This window comes from Protopterus annectens, chromosome 6.part0 (genome assembly GCF_019279795.1).
Source record: "Protopterus annectens isolate FY-2018-M chromosome 6.part0, PAN1.0, whole genome shotgun sequence".
Classification (NCBI taxonomy): domain Eukaryota; kingdom Metazoa; phylum Chordata; order Ceratodontiformes; family Protopteridae; genus Protopterus; species Protopterus annectens.
In genome coordinates, this window is record NC_056737.1 from 1612450217 (window position 1) to 1612462854 (window position 12638).

General features: G+C 38.2%; 1 pseudogene; it reads left to right on the plus strand.

Moving 5' to 3' along the window:
* The first annotated feature begins 5565 nt into the window (after positions 1 to 5565).
* LOC122805123 lies at positions 5566 to 5671 on the plus strand (annotated as a pseudogene).
* Positions 5672 to 12638: the final 6967 nt, after the last annotated feature.

Genomic DNA, 12638 nt, shown 5'->3' on the forward strand with positions numbered 1-12638 from the left:
CTTCTTTGAGTCAGTCACCAGAGCTGTGATGAAGACGAGGTGGTTCATAAAGCCTACCTTGATCTGGCCAAGGCATTTGATACCATTCCCCATTCAGGAATCATAGAAAAACTCACTAAGCTAGGCATCAACCCCTATATCACTAGGTGGGTTGCAAATTGGCTCACAGATAGAACCCACAGTGTGAAAGTAGTGGACTCCAAGTCAGACTGCCAACCAGTCATGAGTGGAGTCCCACAGAGTTTGGTCCTGGGTCATCTCCTGTTTGGCATTTACTTCTCTGAAGTCCAGGCCAACACAAAAGGTCTCTGGCTGACAAAGTTCACAGAAGATTGCAAGTTGGGAGCTATTATTAATTCCCCAAGGGATGTTGACATCCTACAGAAAGACCTCACTGAGACCAACGACTGGTGTCAGAACCATGGCCTTAAGCTTAATGCCAAAAAATGTGTCGTCATCCCCTTTGGGAAAAACCTGTTCCCATGAATTACCACATCTATGGTAGTCCACTGAACACAGAAGGTGTTATAAGAGATCTGGGAACACAGGTTGACAGCAGCCTCTCTTTTGACCACCACACTGCCACTGTGGTCAGAAAGTCCTTCTATGTGGCACATCTCATTACTAAGGGTTTTGCATCCAGGAAGAAAGAGGTTATTGTCTCCCTCTACTTTTCCCTCATTAGGCCCGTCATCGAGTACAATGCCCCATTTGGCATGTACCTCACTAGACACCTGCAACAACTGGATAGGCTGCAAAAATACCTCACAAAGAGTATCCTAGGCCTTAAACATTTGTCCTATATGGACAGACTCAAAAAACTCCAACTATTCTCTGTCTCATATCGCCTACTTAGAGGCGATCTCTGCTTGACATACAAAGTCATGTCTGATCCAGCTCTGTTAGAAATGCTACATTTAAAGAAATCCCAATCCCTCCACACAACACACTCCTGTGACCTCAAACTCATTACCACAATGAGCAGAACGTGCTGGAGGGACAGGTTCATAACCCAGAGACTGCCCTTGCTATGGAATAGACTTTCCATATATGTCAAACAGAGCACCTCACTGGCCCTCTTTAAGAGAAACCTTGATGAGTGGATGGGAAATAGAAAATTCACCCCAGGGATCACTCCAGTAGCTCTACTCGACAGAGACACTGGGAGCTAAGGTCAGGTGGCACGATGTCTGGGTAATCCTATGGACTAGGTTTGTAAAGGCTCCAGGGCCATTAGCCTAGTACACACCTATGAACCTATAAAATGGAATAACCATTGGTCCTTCATGCTAATCCTTTGCAGCCCATGAATGACCCCCATCATATGGATTCTTAAGACTTAATTGTTTCTACCATATTGTGGTATTATTAATGTTAATTCAATCAGTCATTCATTTTTGAATCCCTGCTTTTATTCTCTTCATGGTTATAGGGAAGCTGAAGGCCATACAAATAAAATATGGACAGAAGACAAAATAAATTTCTAGACAAGATAGTGGTCTATTGCAGGAGGAAGCGCACACACACACACACACACACACACACACACACACACACACACACACACACACACACACACACACTCACACACACCCTGTCATACCCCTACAACAAACTTGGTGGATTATCTGTTTACTACGTGTATGTCTTTGGGGTATGGGACAAAACTGGTGCTAAAATCCATGTAGACACTGGAAGAACATGTAAAAATCTGGAGAGAATGTACCACAGCTCTGAACCAAACCAGAGATATTGTAATTCATTTTTAAGATGCGTTCTCAAAAGGCCCTTTTCTGGTAGGCTAATGTCTCATATATGTTTGACTCCACATCCCCACGTCTTATATAAAATTGCAGATTTGTAAGACTCAGTCAGTTGAATAACCCCATGACTCCATCAATTAATCGTCTTTTCTTCATCTTTTCTTATGAGGCATTCCTCGTAGGATAGGTTGCCCACTCCTCCATCAGAAAACGATAGAACAAACACAATGCATCATGATTTTGATAGCATGCTATATTTTCTGGCAAAGCCCATTTTTTATCTTCATTGTTGGCTTTTCTGCCCACTAAAATCTTAATAAATATGTGCATGCATGGAGAGAATTATTAGAGATCAACATATTATTTTTGGTAATCCTGGAGTTTGACCAGCTTCCTATCATGCAGATAACTCTTACTAATTGTGCTGATTATGCAGTTGTGATTTGCTAATCCGTGAGATAATTTCTGTATTACAGCTCCAGGGTCCTGGTTCAGTTCTGATTTCTGGTTACTGCATACACAGATTTTGAATGTTCTCACTGTATGTACCCATGTAGGCGTTCTGTAGGTACAGCAAACTCAAGCAACCAGCACTCTCAAGCAACCAGAAAAAAAAAAAAAAACATTGAAGAAATACAATACAATGTTCATGTGTTGCACTTTCTGCTTTCCCCCCCGCAGAAACATACCTTACGTTTTTAAGAGTTTTAGAATTTCAAAAAAGGAAGATAGAAATAAATTCCCTTTCTGCCCAACTTGAGAACAAGTCAAACTAAAGAATTAGTATAGGGTACAGTTATTAGTCAGGCCTATTTTTAATAGTAACTCTCAAGCAATCAGAAACTACAGTTATTCAGCATCTACCAATCCCCATGGGTGCCGGTTAACTGAGAGTTTACTGTACTCTGATTTTCTTCCATTTCAGAAAGACATAATGGTTAATTGAGTGATATAAACTATACACAATGTGACAGTTATTTCATTTTTGGGCAAGGACACAGCTGAAAAAGCTCAGAAAAAGACCAGTTCACTTAGTTTTAACAAACAAATAAGTTTGCAATGTATTTTGACTGCAAAATGTCTCATTTTTAAATGTAACATGCAGCCCATAGTTGACTGAAATGTAAGGCTTGCATGGTGTACTTGTACTCCTTTACACAGCAGTATATATCCATGTCTTATATATGCATACAGATTATACCTGTATAGTGCCACTCAGCAGTGCTTGACAGTGCATTCCTGGGTAAGAACGTTTTTTCTAAATGCATATCTAGAAACTTGGGAGTATCTTTTGACTAGTATATTAATATCAAGTATTTTTTGCAATCTTTCTTAAAAGGTTTACATCCTGAATAAAACACATACTGCTATTTCTAATCTTGAATTGCCACATTTGACTTTCAAAGCATAACGTAACCATTACATGTATTACATCATCTTAAAATACTCTATCTGTAGCAGCCATTTTGCTAATGCTTGATTTATTAAACCATGACAGTGAAATGATATTCCACGCCTCCCCCAAAAAATGCTGCTTTCTTAAAGAAAATAATTGTCTAGAGAAGCAGAAAGATGCATTGTCTACAGGGCTGTGATGTCCTCATGATCTCCACATTAAAACTCATATACAGGTTCTAATTAAGGGCTGAAGGAGTCGCTTTAAAAATACTCTAATTTTGCAGTTTAGAATGAAATATGTCTCTGACTCTTTCTTTAGCTGTGATAGTAATTTAAAATGTAAATAAATAAATAAATAAATGAAAATTAAAATGCAAAGCATGCAAACATTTTATAAAGGTTCAAAAGGTTATTTAAACAACAACAAAAAAAAAAAAACAAAGAAAACATTAGGGGTTAAAAATAGAGTGTTTTCTAATCAAATCTGAAACAAAATATGGGCCATCTCATTTTTGGACACATGCCTAATGCAGGCTATCTCAGGCCTCAGAATGTGAAGACAGGGTCAGTTTCTTTTTAATACTGTACTGTAAAACAGATCATCCATAACAGTAGAAAAGATATTGAGCTGGAACTTGCTACAGTTTTTATGTAAGCTATTTTTAGACGTTTCCATGGCAACCTCATTGAGGCTTTTTGAGCATCAGCTACTGTTTCCCTACTTTGCTGTGCAGATTGAATTTAAACACTTCGCCCTCTGAGATTTATGCCACCCACCACCCACACAAAATGAAATTCAGAAAGCTGAAAAACAGCAGTACAGTAAAGGGGTTGATAGAAAGGGTAACAGATAAATATCATAGTTTGTGTAAAGCACTCCCAGCCTGTCCTGATCCTTTGGCAGATGGATTTCATTTGTGCAACTGAATACTATTTAATTAGGTTTCTAGTCTTTAAAAGTGTTACTGATTCCTTGCCCTGTCAATATACAGGATTAACTAAGGGCAACGAGCTTTCTCTCACACTATTTTTGTAAAGATGTGTAAGACCTTGGCTACTACCTTTCACACTGTAACATTCTCTGAATATTAAGAGCACATTAAAATGGTTTGTTTGTATAAATGTAGATGTTTTCACTATTTCCCCTACTTTTGAGTACCAGCTAGCTGGCATAAATACTGTTCACATAGCTGTGCTTGTTGTATGCTAATACCTTCATGCATTATGGTCCCATGTTCCTTCTAACAGACATTTGTTTACTATTGCTGTGGTAAATGCCAATGCATAGTACAGGGCTAGCAACAGCCAGAATGCAAAGCAAATCATTTTCTTGCTTTCACAGTGATGTCAACTGCAACCTATAATTTCTTACATCATTCTGATATAAGATGTAACAATAAAAAATGTGAACGTCTTTGTATTGAAATAACTCTTAATAATCACCTCTTTCAGTTATTTGTTTATTTATTGCTGCTTCAGATTTCTGTATTCATATTTTGCCCACATAATGCAAATTTTATTTCTTAGTTTTATCACATAGCATAATGGCACTTAACTCACACTTGTAGACAATTAAAATATAACTAATATAACATTTTCTACCATGATCAACACTAGAATTTCAAAGTATTAACTTTCTGAAGTCACAAAGGGGGGTATCATGAAACAATATTCAGGCCAAACATTGAAAAACATCAATCTACCAGTTTTATCAGCTGTCTTATAAGTGGGAAAATCTGGTGGACCCTCCCAAGATGCATGTCCTGCACTCTACTATGCCAGGCCAGCTAAAATGCTCTTATGTGAGATATTAAGTATTTAGTTATCACAAACAGAGCAGCAACATCATACTATGGTGCTACAGTTGTCTGTTGCGATGCTGCATTCTGAATACAGTTTCTGATCACTAGATCAGATTGTGGTGTCTTCTCAGTGCATAGTTCTTCTAGATGAAACTGAGAGCAGTTGATAGCCTTAGGCTGATGAGATTTAAAAAAAAAGCTCAGATACCATGGATTCAATCAGACTGGCTTTTCAGCTGCTCTCTGCTTGACTGGATGTTCCATACCCATCAGATTATGTCAAAAGCAAATATCACCAGTACAGCTGTCAGTTTATTGTCCACATTTTGGAACAAAGTGACAAACTGGCAGCTACAGTGGATTGGACAGAAGCTGTTAATTTTAGAAGAGGTTAAGGGTAGGTTGATCCAGGACTATCTGTCTATGCTGGATCATAGAAAGAAGATCATGCTGTTGTAGTTGGGATAACTGCAAAATGTGGGTATTAAGAGAAAGCTGTCTGGTCCTGTGGCCATTCTGTTTACTTGGTAGGGGAAGGATTAGCAATGGAGAAGTTTAAGCAAGTTCAGTTTTATTTGCACCTAAGAACAGTAAGATGTGTGTGTGTGTGTGTGTGTGTGTGTGTGTGTGTGTGTGTGTGTGTGTGTGTGTGTGTATTACACACACACACACACACACACACACACACACACACACACACACACACAGTAAACAGGGATAAAGTCTGGTAAAAAACACAAAATGTGAAATGCTGAGTGGCTAGTATTAGACCTCAAAACTGAGCTTAAATATGTATGTGTTGAAGGTTAATTTAAAACCAGTAAGCTTTGGTGTTGTTATTCGATCTTCAGTGGGATTACTGTAATATAAAGAGCATCTGGCTTCAGTGAGTCACAATTCCTCCATTCCAGGTTAGACCATGTTAACAATTAATGCAAAGACAATGGTCTCAAAGCAAATGAAAAAAAAATGTGGCATAGTTCACTGTCGTAAAAAAACAGTTTTGATTACTACACAGAAGATGCACCCCTCCAATCAGTCACTGTTGTAAGGAATCTGGGCACTTTTGTTGGTAATTCCTTATCATTTGACCATCATATCTCTACAGTAGTTCAGAAGGATTTTTATCTGGCCCAGCTAATTTGCAAAAACATCTGTTCTAGTTTGAAATAAGTCAATTCCCCTTTACTCATATCTTATCAGACACAATATTGAATATAATGCAGCTTTTCACATGTATTTATCTAAGCATCACACAACCTGAGAGACCTCAGAGATTAATAAATAAAAAGATCAGTGGCCTAACAATGTTAGTTATCAGGATAGACTGGCAGATCTTTCTTTTCTGTGGAGATCTATGTGTAGTCTTTTGTGCCATGAATGATCCAACCTAGTTGATCTCCTATTCCTTCACAGAACTAATGGTATATCAAATACTCAGCTTATAGAACTAAACCTTCATCATTAAATAAATAAGACACATTGGCATGATAGATTCATATCCCAGCATATCCCTTACTTCTGGAACAAACTTCCATTACATGTCAAGCAGAGTAGCACCCTTACTACCTTCAAAATGTTCTCCCATTTTATCTTGTCTTGCACTCCTTGAGGCCAGAGGAATTTTTAAATAGTTGTTTTGGCTAAGTTTGAAATGGTCTGCAGACTGATTGCCTAGTACTTACCTATGAATCTATGAACATTAGGGACATCCGCAACCACCCTGGTAAGAGACTCCAAAGATGTGACCCTTGAAAAGTGAAAGGCCATTCATCATAAAAGTCAAGCTATGCCCTTAGAACCTCCATCAGCCCTAGTGAAGGCAAGTGCAAGGCATAGAGCAGGTCAGTACCAAGATAGTAACTGCTTGGGGCAGGAGAGTCCAGGGTCATGCAGGACTAATTAGATTAGGATTAGAGCCTTGCAAATGATATAAGACTGAACCAGGATTAAAGAAAGGTTGGGGGTAAACATAATGTTTAAGGTATTTATCATGGGGACAGGAGGCACATGGTTTGATTCTCACCAAGAGAAATTAGCTAGGCCCAAAATGGCCCACAAGGGCAGTTAAATTAGTACTTACCTATGTTACCCGTAATCTAAGTAATGTGAAGGAAATGGAATGTTCATGTTGGCAGCCAAAGAGTTCTTTAAACTGCAGATGGTCAAGTTCTGAGATCAGAAGCCTGAGGTGCTTGGCATTACAGTAGTCAAACCTGAATGAACCCAATGCATGCACCACTACTGGACGAATCACAAGTGAAATAAGGTGTTTAATAAGGGCAATACTGTTCAGATGAAAGCATGCTAACAACTGGTGTAAGGACAATGGCACCTTACAGATAAATTGCAACTTTTATCACTATCGATAATGTTAGAGACAGCAATGAGACAAATGAATTTCAGACAGTGTCATGAAAAGCCATTGCAACCATCTCAGAAAATTTATGCTTTAGCTAACTATTTGACACACAGTTTGGCATGCATTCCATGTCTCCATTTAAGTTGTTTATGAGTGACATTATACAACCGGTTGTGGCTGTATAACATGTTTGCAGCTAGCTTATTTAAGGCTAATATTGTACACCCACCTATGAATGCATTCCATGTTTCTAGTTAGCTTGTGTATATCTGACATTGCACATCTATTTTTCATGCATTCCATATCTGCGGTAGGCTTGTTTATGGTTATCACTGCATATCCAATTGTGGATGCACCTCAATTTTACACCTAGCTTGTTTATGGCTAATATTATGCATCTGGTTGCAGATGCATCCCATGACTGCAGCTAGCTTGTTTATGGTTTATATGCATCCACTTGTGGATGTGCCACTGTCTGTTTATGGTAGATGAGCATCCAGTTGTGATGTACCCATGCCTGCAGTCAGCTTGTTTATGGTAGACATTGTGCATCCACTTGTGGATGGAGTCCATGTCTGCAGCTAGCTTGTTAATAGCTGAAATAGATTCTTGTAGTTAGTAAAGGCCCAGCTGCATGTCATCAGGGTGCCAATGGTGCTGTGAACCTGTCTCATGTAATATCTCCTAAAAGAGCATATACATAACAATCATTATTCGATGAAAAATAGAACCATGCAGCACCCCACAGGTCAGGGAGAAAGGAGACCATATAAAGCAGTTTATTAGAAGTCTCCAAATCTGTTCTACCCCAGGCCATCAGACTGGCCTTGGTGGTGGCTAGTACTCCAGGTCACCATATGGTCAAGCAACTATAGCCTTTTAGTGCAGAAATGAAAAGCTCAAAGCACAAGCTTACTCAACCAACAACTTATCATGCAAGGCCTCCCCAAATGACAAGAAAACAGTAGGCAAAACATGAATTTACAAAGAAGCTGTACAAAAGGAATTATGATGTACAGTACAGAGTGTTTGACTTTCTAACAGACTGCATGGTGATTACCAGCCTTTCAGAAGAACTGGGGGACTCCTTTACTGATGGCAACTTCATGAAAGCCAGTGTTTTAGCTGACCAGGCAGCATGAATCAAGTAAACAATCCAGATTACAGAAGGTCCTAGCTGAAAACCCATCTCAATCATTTGTTGTCAACATCTTTTCCATTGTCATCTGTTGTTAGGACATTTGTATCATTTGCCTGCTCAGCTGGTTCCTTCTGCCCAATAATTTGCATGTAGGACTAATATGGGGGTCTACTTTATCCTCTCGAAAACTTAAAACCTCGAATACGTAATCCTCGACACATACAAATCGAATGTAAAGTAAAGTGAAACGTATTTGTGTCGAATCTAAAAAGATTGAAATGCATTACTTGGCCCGACCGTTATGTAAATTAGGGCTTAGTGAGGTTAAGAACATGATGATGCACTACCACGTCATGAAATGAGCATGTACAGCTCATGCTCAAAATGCAATTTGTTAGTACGTTAACTGCTAAATAAAATTTAATTGCATTCAAATTACTCGATGTACAGTTAAATGTACGATATATACTTAATATCTGTGACATATTTCCATTTGGTGATATTTGTCTGTTAACGGTAATAACGGACGGATTATCAATGGCTGGAAAAGCTGTCACTTGTCCCGGTGTGCTAGGTAATGCATATAAAACAGTTAGATCTCAACAGGAGAAGCAAATGTTAATTGTAGAAGGTTATCTTTACAATTTAGAAAAGGTGAGAAAATACAGGAAGTATTGGTGCTGTCATTTAGAAAGAACAATGAAGTGCAAAGGTAGAGCGATAACTAAATCAGTGAATAATGAAGATGTGTTAGTAAAATCTACAGCTCATGATCATGCTTCAGATGCAACAGATGTTGAAAAATATCAGCCTTGCGAGAAACTAAGAGATTTAGCTAGTATGTGTAGAAGTACTCCAGCACTACTTGCAGATGATGTTGTAGCTAGTACTTCACTTGAAAGTACTGTGGCACTGCCTACACGTAGATCTATGCTGCAAAAAGTGAATAGAGTGAGGCACTTGCAGTTTGTTAATATAGTAAATCTAATGTAGCTTTAGATATGGTTTCAGTAGATGATTATGCTTTAAAACAGTCAAAGTTTGTTCAAGAAAAGAAAGTGGATATACATACTAACCTACATGTATTGGTATTTACCACTGAAGAAAATGTAAAAGATCTTTGCAACTCTGACATCTGGTTGATGGATGGTGTTTTCCTAACTAAGGGAAGGTTATGTAGACTTTGTACAGTATTCATGCACTTGTATCACATGCTGGAAATACAAAATTTTTACCACTCATGTACTGTCTTATGGGCAAGAAGACATTTAAAGCATATAATTACCTGTGGGATTGTTTATTTACCTTGTTGGAGAAACTAAAGCTAGAAGTATCTGTGAAATACATGCTATGTGATTTTGAACAAGCGTCTATAAAGAGTATTACATACAATTTTCCAAATGTCTCTACAAAAGGTTGCTTTTTCACTTTTCACAGAACATTTGGCGTAAAGTTCAATCTTTGGGGTTAGCTAAGTTATATGGTACATGTGTTAACTTTCATCACTCAGTGAAAAAGCTTATAACTTTATCCTTCATTAAAGAATGTGTAGTTGTTTTAGCCTTTCATGACCTTTCCCGAGATTTTCCAGAAAATGGTCGAGAGTTGTTGAGCTATTTTTCTGATATGTATGTATTAGTACGTAAACAGTTTACTAGAAGTATCACACCTACTAGATTTCCACCTGTGTATCCTATCTCATTTTGGAATATTTCATCCCTTAATGAGAACTGTTTACCACGTACACAAAACTATGTGGAAGGGTGGCACAGACGGATCCGATGTTTGCTAGGGAAATGAATATCTGACATCCCTGCTGTCTTGGAAGTGTTAAAAGGGAGCAAAATAGAGTAGATGAGTTGTGTCTACAGCTTTTGACAGCTTGCCCACCATCACCTAAAAAGAGAAAAACTATTGATCGGCAGAACCATTTGCAAGTTGCACTTGCTAAAGAAGATGAATATGATGTGCAAGATTTTTTAAAAACAGTAGGAATGTTGTTAAAAGTTTAACTATATTACAGTAGTATCACAGTTTTGTAAATAAAAATACTGATTTGTTCATTTTACCTATGAAAGTTTCCTATATTATGTTTATTGATGTGCATTACACATGACAAATTTTGTAGTAGTGTTTTACGTTTTCAATATCCTATTTTTATTTTGCTATATGTGTATTAACCCTACGAGACGTAGATAGAACATATTATGCTGAAGGAATAGCATAAGTTGAGGAGAAGTACATATATACATATGGTGAAGTAAAAGTGTAATTTCCTTTCATTGCAATTTTTTTAAGTTATAAAGGGAAACGTAGGTGCAGATAACACGCTAGATGAAAAGCGTGATTTATTTGAATAATACGCTAAATAATAAGCGTGATTTCTTTTTTGTAATATCTCTTTGCTATGTTCTTACGTTATCAGTATGTTTCACTTTAAGTAACGTGTGTATATTGCAGGAACATATGTGCATACGAATTGTATATTGGAGGAAATCCATGTTTAGTTTACATTTAAGCACACCGGTGACAGGGAAGTTGGCCAAATAAAAGTTTTCGATCTTTTAAGATTCGGGATATTTACATGTCGAGTTATTCACGTTCAATTTGTATGTGTCGGGTTCTTTGTATTCGAGGTGTTAAGTTTTCGAGAGGATAAAGTAGACCCCCAATTTGGAGGTTTCCAGTTCAAGTGAACAAATTGCTAAGGTTAAAAGTTAAGTGCAGTTAAGAATAAGTTCACATCATTATTCTATATATTTCGTATTTATTTATTTTTTTTTGTGACCAGAACATCAGCTACTGTCACCTGTATCTGGAGTGAGTTTTGCATGACCCTAGGTACCTGCACTAACTGAGACACAGGTTGATCAATTTTTCTATATTGTTCACCTATTATAATAGCTCACAAGGAAGTTTTGCTGAGCAGTACAAACAGTCCATTGTTGATCTCCCCCTCTCTATTTCTGTCTTTCTCTCTAGGTTCTTATGTAATGATGTAATCATACCATTGTGTTGTAAACTTGTACCGGGGGGGCGTATGGCAATGCAGCTATGTCTTTGTCTTATATTAAACACTTTATTAATATATATTTCCTGAGTGTGAGTATTACTATTTACAATTTGAGAGTACAGAAGTGTAAACCTTGCTTAGGAAGGTAAGGAAGGGTCGGTAATTACCACATCAGAGAGGATAAGTAACTTTTAGCTTTTTGGTGCAGATTCAATAAAGCCTACATGGCTTGCTAAAATAGTGTGTGCATCATGGCATGATGCACACATGGTAGCACTCTGTTTTGTATTCAGTGAGTGGCTCTACACAGTGTGTAGAGCTACACAAACATGGTAAACATTGTGGCATGAACCTTACAGCATAAGCAGCTGAACTGAATGCTAATTAACCAATACAGGATGGAGGAGCTATTCAACAAGCTATAAAGAAATCGTGCACATTCAGTGCAGTTTTTGGCCTCAAATTCCAAAACCTGTTGGAATGCAGCCACAAAAACTACTGTACACAGAAAGAATGTTAAGGGCTGCTGTTGCTCTTCTGCGTGTGTATGTGCAACAGGCCCAAGTCTGTGTTGCTGCTATTGCTAATAGACCTCAGCCAAGAAGGAGACTGGTGCTCAGACCCCATTTAGCATATCATGGTCTGCATGAGGTAGAAACTGTAAACACTACAGAAACTCTGCAACCTCTGTCATCCTCAACTGACAGCAAGGGAAAACCAAGGGTAACCAATACCAGTGGAGACTAAGTCTTTAGCACTTAGGATTTTAGCTACATAAACCTTCCAGAGACCAAAAGGCATCAGCATCTAGGATCCTACATCAATTCCTTGAATGCTATGCTACAGCATGCCAGTGACTACATACATTTTCTCTGAACACCTGAGGATAGAGCTACAACTATGCAAGATTTCTACCCTGTACCACACTTCCCTGAAGTCCTAGATGCCACAGACTGCATGCACATTGAAATCAAAGCACCACCTGGGGAAAAGAGAAGGGAGTACATTAACAAAACGGGTCTCCACTCCATTAACTGCCAAGTTATGTGTAACTCTAAGGGAATCATCTTAAATGTGTGTGTGCTGACAACCCCAGCAGTTACTACTACTCCCATATCTGGCACAACTCTCAACTACATCAGAGGTTTTCTAGGGGGGG